The sequence below is a fragment of the Rhinopithecus bieti genome, unplaced genomic scaffold (assembly GCF_001698545.2).
Source record: "Rhinopithecus bieti isolate Rb0 unplaced genomic scaffold, ASM169854v2 scaffold_2431, whole genome shotgun sequence".
Lineage (NCBI taxonomy): Eukaryota > Metazoa > Chordata > Mammalia > Primates > Cercopithecidae > Rhinopithecus > Rhinopithecus bieti.
The window spans coordinates 578,859-589,488 of NW_016803894.1; positions in this window are offsets into that span (position 1 = coordinate 578,859).

Below are 10,630 nucleotides of genomic sequence, written 5' to 3' on the forward strand. Positions count from 1 at the left end.
GAGGACTATTGGGAAATCATGATTGGTTTTGAGATGTGAGGACATGAGATTTGAAGCAGCCAGGGACAGGATGCTATTGTTTGGTTGTGTCCCCACACAAATCTCATCTTGAATTGTACTTCTGTAATTCCCACGTGTGTGGGAGGGACCCAGTGGGAGCTAATTGGAATCATGGGGGCGGTTCCCCCATACTATTCTCATGGTTGCAAGTAAGTCTCGTGAGATCTGATATTTTCATCAGGGTTTTCTACTTTCTCATCTTCCCCATTTTTCTGTTGCCACCACCATGTAAGAAGTACCTTTTGCTTCTTGCCATGATTCTGAGGCCTCCCTAGCCATGTGGAATTGTAAGTCTGATTAAATCTCTTTTTCTTCCCTGCCTTAACTATGTCTTTTCAGCAGTGTAAAATGAACTAATACAACCTGCTTATTTGCTGTCCATCTGAAAATGCCTCAGACCTAAATATTATTAACACTCTTCAGAGATTGGCCTCCTGTGGTTATAAAATTTCTCCTTCTGAAGCTCAAATCTCCTCTCAGGAGGTTTGATTCTTGGGACTAACATTAACCCCCCAGAGTTCAAGAGTCTCACAGACCACAACAAAAATCTTGTTTTAAACATTGACATTCAATCCACTAAACAGCAGCTGCAGTCCTTTCTGGAAATGGCAGGCTTCTGTCACACTTGGTTACTGCAGTTTGGACTTAAAACAAAACATCTTAATGAGATGCTACAAGGACCATAGGAAGAACCCTTATATTGGAGTCTTGAAATGGACAATACTGTGAAAACCCTCAAATAAGCAAACACCACTGCCCCAGACCTGGCCTTGCTAGATTTTAGAAAGGCTTTTTACTTCATAATATATGAGAAAGGCAGTATTGCCCTTGGAGTTGTAACTCAGCCACTGGGACCCTTTCAATGATCAGTTGCTTACTTGTCAGAAACCCTTAAACCAATGGCATGGAGAGAGCTTCCATGCCTCCAAGTGGTAGCATCTATGGTTCTCCTGATTGATGTGGGGCATATACATTTATTCCTTAACTCTGGTTCAAGGAATAACTGTATACACCCCGCATTAGGTAATGAAACTCCTAAACTTGAAGGCCTTTCACTGGATCTCAGATAACTATTTGCAAGTATCGAACACACCTTCTACATGCACCAGAATTGGTATATTAGCCCCTGCCAAACCCTTAATTCTACCACCTCATTACCAGATCCAAATGTGGAGGGACCACTTGAACTTTTTGTTTTATAACCATAGATCTCACCTGCAATGCTAAAGCAGACCTCTTGGAAACTCCAACCCCTTGGGAAACACTTTTAATCCCCTTTGCAACTACATCATAACTATAAATTGCACCAATATAAAATACATATCAGAGGGAAAACATAATTTGATACCAGTTAGAACATCAGGCCCAGCTGACCTCAAAGTCTCAAATCTCCAAAATATGACATTTCACTTTTGCACAGGATGCCCCTCTCAGACACTTGTCCTGACTTAACGTAATCCAAAATTGCAAGGTTGCAAATTCCTCTAATAATTGCCCACAAATTCTCACACTTAGCAACCCAAAATCTTGAATGTTTCTTGACACTCAATGATTTCGTTTATTCTGAGACAACAAAACCCATGCAAATGCTGACTTTAACATCCAAGCCTTGAATCCTCTTACAAGTAAGTACTACTCTAGCTGCTCAGTACTTCAGAAGACCAAAACACACTCCATTTCTTCACTCTAAGTCTAATTCCATGCCTTAAATCTGAGGAAGGCTTCTCCCTCTGCAGATCAATTGCGTATATTTATCTTCCAACCAATGGGACAGCAATTTGTACACTAGTTTACTTAGCCCCAGACATCCAAATTGCTCCTTCCCATAAATCCCTCTCAATCCCACTTTACAGTTCTAGCAAGGAAGAATGGTTAATCTATCTGATCCTTTTACTCATTGGCGTAGGGATTGCTACCGGATTAAGTATGGGAAGAACAGGTATGAGCCTCGCAGCCCATACATGTACTCTCTCGACTGAACTCTCCACCAAGGTCAAAGTATCTCTGACACCTTGGAAGTCCTCCAAGATCAGATAGACCCCCCAGCAGCAGTTGTTCTCCAAAACCGCTGTGGCCTAAATTTACTTATAGCAGCCCAAGGGCTCATTTATTTAACCCTCTAGAAAGAATGTTGTGTTTATGTTAATCAATCAGGAATAGTGGTGGATCTTGTCAAAAAGCTCAGGGAACAAGCAGCTGAAATTGAGGAAAAAGCATCACAAGGATAGCCTTCATGGACATCCAGCTGGGGATGATAATCCTGGTTGCTTCCATTCCTGGGGACACTGACAGGTATTTTATTATCCCTTCTCTTCAGCCCTTGCATATTCACCTTTTTTTGATGCTATTAAATTTGTGTCTTTTTAAATTCAGTAAGTTTACCTTCAAATGATACTGTGAATGATATATCAGACTCTCCCCAATGATGCCTGCTGCCTTTACAAATCTCCCTTGGACTCAGCTGGACATCAGTTTGGCCTTGACATGCTCCCCCTCTTTGATCAGTCTCTCCCTCCAGCAAGATTCAATATCCTAAGTCCCACAGTTCAGAACAATGACCCACAGTGTCTTCTGACAAACCAACAACCAGAAGTAGGGCCAACTCTATGCCACACGCCAGTAGAAAATAGTTGAAAGATGAGACCTTACCCCCATTACCAAAGATTTGTCATTATTGTCCTCTCAAAAACGTGGAGTCCTGATAAGTAACCAACAACAGGGAACGGGTCCCAGGTAGAGGAGAAAAATTGTTTTGAGAGACAACTAATCACAGACAACCCACTGGCACAACACCGTCTTCTCAAATACCTCATTCTGCACATAGCCCTAGCAGCATGACTTTATCTGCACACCTTATCTCTATGTGACCCCTCCAGCATGACCCTCTAAAGCTTCTCCTTATGCCTACCTCTTGGAAGACAGCCTCTTCTCTGCTGTGCTGCCCATTATCTTCTTGTAACTTATCTTTGTAGTTTCTCTAATAAATCTGCCTTTCTTTACCTATGACTACCTTGGTAAATTCTTTTACCACCCACAACACCAGCCCCAGCCTGTCGCCCGTAAAAGAGAAAGTATTTGACAAAATTCAGTATTTTTTATGATGTTTTAAATAAATTAGGCAGAGAAGAAATGTACCTAAACATAATAAAGTCTGTATATGATAAGCCCTCACCTAATATCATAATCAATGGTGAAAAGTTGAAAGCTTTTTCTGTAAGACAAGGAAGGTGAAAAGAATCCCTACTCTCACCACTTCTATTTCAACATAGTACTATATGTTCTAGCCACTATAATTAAGTAGAAAAAGGAATAAAAGTATCAAAGTTGGAAAAAAAGAAAAATTTTATTTTTTGCTGATGATATAATCTTACATAAATAAAAGCCCTATATAAAATAAAGAAGCTAGAATTAATAAATTAATTCAGTGAAGGTGCAGGATAACTTGCAAAAATCAATTTTATTCTTACATACTAGTAACGCAAAGGAAATATAGGCCAAGGATCTAAATAGACATTTTTCAAAAGGAGACATACAAATGCCAAGAGGCATATGAAAAGCTGCTCAACCTGATTATCAGAGAAATGCAAATCAGGACCTCAAGAAAACATCCAGTAAGATTGCTATTATTTAAAACACTAAAAGCTAAGAAGTATTAGTCAGATGCGAAGAAAAAGTACCCCTTGTACATTGTTGGTGGTAAGGTACATTGGCACAGCCTTCATAAAAAAATAGTATTGAGTTTCATTAAAAAATTAAAATGAGTATTATCATAAGATTCAGCAATCCCACTTCTGAGTAAATATTTAAAATCTAAAAGAGATATCAGCACTCCCATGATTATTTCAGCATTATTCACAATAACCAAGGTAGAATCTGAAACAGTCAAACTCATAGAAGCATAAGATGTAATGGTAGTTGTCAGGGCTGGAGGGAGGTGGAGATGGTGATGGTTAAAAGGTATGACGTTTCAGTTATGCAAGATAAATAAATTTAGGGAGATTTTTACACAGCATAATGCCTATATCTAACAATGTTAGGTTTATACTGAAGATGGTTAGAGGTTAAATCTTCTAAGTGTTCTTACAAACAAATAATAGTAATTAAGGGGGTAGGAAGAAATTTTGGAAAGTAAAGGATATGTTTATGGTCTTAGTAGTAATGGTTTCAAAAGTGTATATTTAATTCACACTCTCGGAGATATATACATTACATATGTGTCATTTTTTCATGCTAATCATACCTCAATAAAGTATAGCATGCAGATCCTTGAATAACATAGTTTTGTTCAAATAGTTTCCTTGTGAGGCTGACAAGGAAAGAAAAAATTATTCCAGGCCGGGGCCACTGTCTTTATGGGGTTTGTATGGTCTCCCTACATCAGCATGGGTTTTCTCTGGATATTCCAGCTTCCTCCCACATTGCAGAGACGTGCACATGGGATTAATTGGCATGTCTAGACTGTCCCAAAGGGTAAGTGTGGGGGTGAAGTGTGAGTGCTCCTGTGATGGAATGGTATTCTGTCCAGGCTCAGTTCTGCCTTGGGCCCTGAGCTGCAGGGACAGGCTCCAGTCACACACGTCTCTGAACAGGAGCAACTGGGTAAATAATTTTCGTGTTTCTATTAACCTTTCTTAAATGTATGCAGAGCTCATGTTTATTTCTATGTTTAAAATCAGTAGTTTTGGGTTTTTATTTACAATTTTATGACGTTTCTATGACGATAAATATGTCATAGGGAATTAGCTTTTCCTTATATATCAATTAGATTATGGTAAAATAGATTGCTGTGTGTTGTTTCTCTATTTTTTATTGTTTTTTTTGTTTGTTTTTGTTTTTAGAGACAAGGTCTCCCTAGTCACCCAGGCTACCGTGTAGTGGCATGAAAATGGTTCACTGCAGTCTCAAACTCCTGGGCTCCATAGATCCTCCCACCTGAGCCTCTGAAGTAGCTGAAACTACAGGTACACACTGCCACACCCAACCAATTATTTTGTTTTGTTTTGTTTTTATTTTTTGCAGAGACAGGGTCTCCCTATATTGCCTATGCTGGTCTCAAGCTTCTGACCCCAATCTATCCTGCTGGGTCTGCCTCCCAAAGCCTCCCAAAGTGCTGGGATTAAAAGCATGAGGCACAATGTCAGCCCCTCCTTCCTCTTAAAGTCATAATTTCTAAGAACCTATGGATGACATTAAGTGAGGATTTACTTCAGTTTAAAGAAAATAAAAGTTTAAATGCCTGGACTATATAAAAACACACATACATACATACATACATATATATATATGTATATATGTGTATATATATTTATGAGAAAACATATATATATAGATATATATTTCTGCAAAACTAAAACCTCAATTAAGTACTCTGATGTAATTATTTTGTTGTTTTGACCACAGATCTTAGGTATCTTTTTCACTCTATACAACAAAACTAAAAGTTGCCTTCCTTTGTATTTGAAAACTATGTATTTAATGTTTAATTTTGGATCCTTCCCTACCAATTATTATGAGGGGGAAATTCTTACATAGTTTTACAGCTATGAAGCCAAATAAAATTTGAGTGACCATTTACTATTTAATGATAGTTGAATTACTTAAACTGTGTGAAATAATTGCATTAGTCTGTTCTCACACTGCTAATAAAGACAACCCTGAGACTAGGTAATTTATAAAGGAAACAGGTTTGATTCACAGTTCAACATGGCTGGGGAGGCCTCACAATCGTGGCAGAAGGTAAATGAGGAGCCCCAGGTGGGGACTTTGTGTGGAAGCTCCAACTCCACATTTCCCTTTTGCACTGTCCTAGCAGAAGTTCTCCATGAGGACTTCATTCCTGCAGAAAATTTCTTCCAGGATACCCAGGCATTTCCATATATCCTGTGATATCTAAGTCAAGGTTCCCAAACCTCAGCTGTAGACTTCTGTGCACCCACAGCCCCAACACTCTGTATAAGCCACCAAGGCTTGGGGCTTGCACCCTCTGAAGTAATGGCCTGAGCTGTACCTTGGCCCTCCCCTTTTAAAAAATTAATTAATTAATTAATTAATTAATTTTTTATTAGACTTTATGTTCTAGGGTACATGTGCACAACGTGCAGGTTTGTTACATATGTATACATGTGCCATGTTGGTGTGCTGCACCCATCAACTCGTCAGCACCCATCAACTCGTCATTTACATTCGGTATATCTCCTAATGCTATCCCTTCCCCCTCCCCCCACCCCATGACAGGTCCCAGTGTGTAATGTCCCCCTTCCTGTATCCAAGTGTTCTCATTGTTCAATTCCCACCTATGAGTGAGAACATGCAGTGTTTGGTTTTCTGTTCTTGCAATAGTTTGCTGAGAATTACAGTTTCCAGCTGCATCCATGTCCCTATAAAAGACATGAACTCATCGTTTTTTATGGCTGCATAGTATTCCATTGTGTATATGTGCCACATTTTCTTAATCCTGTCTATTATTGATAGACATTTGGATTGGTTCCAAGTCTTTCTTATTGTGAATAATGCCAAAATAAACACAACTGTGCATGTTTCTTTATAGCAGCACAATTTATAATCCTTTGGGTAGATCCCAAAGGGATGGCTAGGTCATATGGTCTTTCTTGTTCTAGATCCTTGAGGAATCGCCACACTGTCTTCCACAAAGGTTAAACTAGTTTGCAGTCCCACCAAGAGTGTAAAAGTGTTCCTATTTCTCCACATCCTCTCCAGCACCTGTTGTTTCCTGACTTTAATGATTGCCATTGTAACTGGTGTGAGATGGTGTCTCATTGTGGTTTTGATTTGCATTTCTCTGATAGTGAGTGATGATGAGCATTTTTTCTTGTGTCTGTTAGCTGCATAAATGTCTTCTTTTCAGATGTGTCTGTTCATATCCTTTGCCCACTTTTTGATGGGGTTGTTAGTTTTTTCTTGTAAATTTGTTTGAGTTTTTTGTAGGTTCTGGATATTAGCCCTTTGTCAGATGGATAGATTGCAAAAATTTTCTCCCATTCTGTATGTTACCTGTTCACTCTGATGGTAGTTTCTTTTGCTGTGCAGAAGCTCTTTAGTTTAATTAGATCCCATTTATCAATTTTGGCTTTCGTTACCATTGCTTTTGGTGTTTTAGTCATGCAGTTCTTGGCCATGCCTATGTCCCGAATGGTATTGCCTTAGTTTTCTTCTAGGGTTTTTATGGTTTTAGGTGTAACATTTAAGTCTCTAATCCATCTTGAATTAATTTTTGTATAAGGTGTAAGGAAGGGATCCAGTTTCAGCTTTCTACATATGGCTAACCAGTTTTCCCAGCACCATTTATTAAATAGGGAATCCTTTCTCCATTTCTTGTTTTTGTCATGTTTGTCAAAGATCAGATAGTTGTAGATGTTTGTTATTATTTCTGAGGGCTCTGTTCTGTTCCATTAGTCTATATCTCTGTTTTGGTAGCAGTACCATGTTGTTTCAGTTACTGTAGCCTTGTAGTATAGTTTGAAGTCAAATAGCATGATGCCTCTAGCTTTGTTCTTTTGGCTTAGGATTGTCTTGGCAACATGGGTTCTCTTTTGTTCTATATGAACTTTAAAGTAGTTTTTTTCCCCAATTCTGTGAAGAAAGTCATTGATAGCTTAATATGAGAACACACACACACACACACACACACACACACACACACACACATATATATATATGGGGATGGCACTGAATCTATAAATTACTTTGGGCAGTATGGCTATTTTCACGATATTGATTCTTCCTATCCATGAGCATGGTATGTTCTTCCATTTGTTTGTGTCCTCTTTTATTTCGTTGAGCAGTGGTCTGTAGTTCTCCTTGGAGAGGTCCTTCACATCCCTTGTAAGTTGGATTCCTAGGTATTTTATTCTATTTGAAGCAATTGTGATTGGGAGTTCACTCATGGTTTTGCTCTCTGTTTGTCTGTTATTGGTATATAAGAATGCTTGTGAATTTTGCACATTGATTTTGTTTCCTGAACTTTGTAATTCAACAGCTCTTCATGCTAAAATCTCTCAATAAATTCGGTATTGATGGAATGTATCTCAAAATAATAAGAGCCATTTATGACAAATCCACAGCCAATATCATACTGAATGGGCAAAACTGGGAGCATTCCCTTTGAAAACTGGCACAAGACAGGGATGCCCTCTCTCACCACTCCTATTCAACATAGTGTTGGAAGTACTGGCCAGGGCAATCAGGCAGGAGAAAGAAATAAAGCACATTCAATTAGGAAAATAGGAAGTCAAATTGTCCCTGTTTTCAGATGACATGATTATATATTTAGAAAACCCCATCATCTCAGTCCAAAATCTCCTTAACCTTGGCCCCTTTTAACCAGAGCACCTGGAGCTGAAGCAGCTGGGACACAGGAAACTATATCCTGAGACTACATAGAGCAGGGGGACTTTGAGCCTGGCCCACAAAATTGTTTTTCCCTTCTAGGCCTGGAGAGGCCTGTGATGAATGGGGCTTCTGTGAAGGTCTTTGACATGTCCTGAAGATATTTTCCCCATTGTCTTGGTGATTAACATTAGGTTCCTCGTTACTTATGCAAATGTCTGCAGCTGGCTTGAATTTTCCCCCGGAAAACGGGTTTTTCTTTTCTACTGCATCATCAGGTGGCAAATACTTCCAAATTTTATGCTCTGCTTCCTCTTGAATACTTTGCTGCTTAGAAATTTCTTCCCCCAGATACCCTAAATCATCTCTCTCAATTTCAAAGTTTCACAGATCCCTAGGGCAGGGCATAATGCCACCAGTCCCTTTGCTAAAACATGGCAAGAGTCACCTTTATTCCAGTTCCCAACAAGTTCCTTATCTAGATCTGAGACTGCCTCAGTCTGAGCTTTATTGTCCATATCACTATCAGCCTTTTGGTCAAAGCCATTCAACAAGACTCTAGGAAGTTTCAAACTTTCCTACATTTTCCTGTCTACTGAGGCCTCCAAACTCTTCCAACCTCTGCAGTTTCCAAAGTCACTTCCACATTTTGGGATATCCTTACAGCAGCACTCCACTCTACCAGTACCAATTTACTGTATTAGTCTGTTCTTACGCTGCTAATAAAGACATACACAAAACTGGGTAATTTATAAAGGAAGGAGATTTATTTGACTCACAGTTCCATATGGCTGGGAAGGCCTCACAATCATGGCAGAAGGCGAATGTGAAGCAAAATCATGTCTTACATAGAGGGAAGCAAGAGAGCTTGGTTGGGGGAACTCCCATTTATAAAACCATCAGAACTCCTGAGACATATTCACTAGACTTATTCAAAACAGTATGGGGGAAACCACACTCATGAGTAAATTATTTCCACCTGGCCCAACCCTTGACACATGGGGGTTATTAGAATTCAAGGGGATGTTTGGGTGGGGACAGAGCCAAACCATATCAGTGGGTGATAGCTATATTGAAATGACTAATCTGAAGTGAGTATTATCAAGCAATCTCCCTTAAGGAAAGTTAATCTTCCTTAAGTCCTGCCAGAACAAGGACTAATCTCTTTTGGTTGTAACTGATATCACTTACTTAAAGCCAGGTGATAAGAAATATGAGAAATACATTTCATTCTAGAGAGCAATACAATTTCAATTTTCCTTAAGTGTCTTCCAATAGATGTCACAGCATTACTTTTCTTCTATCTTCAAATAATTTAATATAAAGTTAAATTAGGTCTTCACAGGTCACCATTTCCTTGTAATTTCCTCTCTTATAATGAACTGATAAGCTCAGTTTTCCCTGTGACTATGAACTCAAGCTACAATCTATTGAGATCATTAAAACCTCTGTTATAAAAGACTTGTATAGTTCAGTGTTTATCATTTAATAATAATATTGCTTCAGAATCTTATCTCTGTGTAAGGAAGGAGAAAATATGAGGGTTAACCATTGTTCTCAATTAGGAATGAGCTTTTTTAGTATGAAACTTTAAATTGCTATTTTTTTCATTAAATAAAATGTATATTTATACATCTTCAAGACTTCTAAAACATTTAAACATGCTCTTTATAAACTAATTCTTCTCGGCAACTCTCAGAACCTCTGAATTCAAAACACTATTAGGAAAAAGGTGCTGGATGCAAAACAATGTTGCACAGTTCATTCCACTCCCCAATTATCTGTGTTGCTTTTTTTCATAGTAGATACTTCTGTCAATTTTAATTTCATCTTTGCTGAAACAAAAAGTGGAGTGAAGGCTAAGCAGATGGTTGTGACAAACACAAGAGCACAAATACAATTTATGGGAAATTTTCCAGTCTGGTAGCAGAAAAGGGAATTAGTCACCAAACTCATTTTAGTGTTCATGAATATAATGTACTAAACCCTTTGTATAATAAGTGGAAAATAATACTATTTATAAAATCAAACAATTTATAAAACATTTAACTGAATTGCTATATGACTGTTTGTAAACAGTAAATGTTATACTGTAATGACTTTTTTATGAATAGATAAAAAATATGTAACAGGCCAGGCGCGGTGGCTCAAGCCTGTAATCCCAGCACTTTGGGAGGCCGAGACGGGCGGATCACGAGGTCAGGAGATCGAGACCATCCTGGCT